The sequence below is a fragment of the Triticum aestivum genome, chromosome 7D (assembly GCF_018294505.1).
Source record: "Triticum aestivum cultivar Chinese Spring chromosome 7D, IWGSC CS RefSeq v2.1, whole genome shotgun sequence".
In the NCBI taxonomy this organism is placed as follows: domain Eukaryota; kingdom Viridiplantae; phylum Streptophyta; class Magnoliopsida; order Poales; family Poaceae; genus Triticum; species Triticum aestivum.
The window spans coordinates 579709422-579711040 of NC_057814.1; positions in this window are offsets into that span (position 1 = coordinate 579709422).

A 1619-nucleotide genomic window follows, 5' to 3' on the forward strand; every position below is an offset into this window, starting at 1 on the left:
CGGGTAACCCAGGGCGATGTCTGCCGGGTCTAGCTCCGGCAGGAATGCCTTGGCCCGGCTCAGCGCGGCAATTGCTCCGGATCTTGCGGAGGCTCGGCGTAGCTCCTGGATCCGTTGTGGCAGAACAGCAAGCCGGCGCAGGACTTCGGCCAGATGGGTTGGCACCTCATTGGATAGGGCCACCACAGCTAAGGCGCGCTGTGACCCGGTGTAGAGTTGTTCCACCAGGGTGTACACGGCCTTCAACTTGGTGACCATGCTCTGGTTCAGGTTGGCACTCCTGGGACCTGTTTAAATAAAGATCAAGTAAGCCGGTGACAAGGATGAATTATAACATATACAGACTTGATAAAAGCCGGCGAGGTGACTTACCAAAGATAGCAGCCACCATCTGGGAAACCTGGCGCTTTAGGCTGGAGAGCTCAGCGGTTTTTTCATTGAGGGCCTTCTCCGCCTGTTCTGCCCGGGTCACCAGTGCGGCTTTCTCCTCAGCCCAGGCCTTCCGCTCAGCGTCGAGTTCAGTCTTCAATTTCTCCTGAGCGGCGAGGCTGGAGACAAACTTGGCGTTCGCCTTTCGGGTCTCCATCTCTTGAGTTTTTAACCGGTTCTTGAGACCCGCAAGGTCCGACTCAAATTTCTTGCCAGTAGCCTGCATATATTTCCGGGTTATTAAAACAGTCATTATATAAGTCCCAAGCACTTTCCAAGCAAAGACACTTGGCACTTGGGGGCTAATGCATGTTGAACGTGTCTACGTACTGCCGGTTCAATTAAGTAAGCCGGACTCTAAGTCTACAACATATTCCAAGTATAAGTCATAGACTTGGGGGCTAGCGTGACAAGGATCACTATGCGGAAAGTAAGAAGACAGCAGAAGGTTACCTCAGACTTTTGATGGATCTGGTTGACCATGGCGATCTCGGCGTCCCGGCTCTTGTGAACCTGGCTGATGTAGCCAGAAACGAGCTCTCCAATGCTCAAATCGGGGTAGCCCGAGAGATCCAGATTCGCCCGGTGGGGTCGCAGCAGCTCCCCCTTCGCGGAGCATTGGGCCAGTGCGGTCGGCCTCCCCGGCTCAACATACTCCGTCCGGGTAATTACCACGTCCGGGTCGCTAGCCGGTGGGGTTGAGCCGGAGGCCTCCGGATTAGCTGACGCTTCGGTCGTTGTCTTGGTGGTCGGGGCAGGGGCTTCAGGCGCCGTATCCATGGGAATGGTGGCCTCGGAGGCGGCTGGCGGATCTTGAGCCGTCGTCTCGGGCTCAGGCAAGTCCGGCACTCCGGCTGACCTGGTCTTCTTTGCTCTTTTGGTGAGCTTTGCTTGGGCACTGAAAAGACAGAAGTGTTAGGCATACAAAGAGTAAATACAGACAGATAATGTAAGGTGATTGTTATTACCCGGGTGCAGTCTTGAAGGCCGGCAGACTTGACTGCATGGAGTCACCCGAAGAGGGGGAGGTCTCCTGGTAATTGGAGTCAGAAGAATTAAGTGGTTGACGGATAACACCCGCCAACGGATGAAAAGGGTACAAGTGAGAAAAGACCTCGGTGCGACGCTTCCTTGTCGCTTCGGGTAACCCGGCATAGAGGTCGGTGTCCTTGCGGGCCCGGGTGAGACGC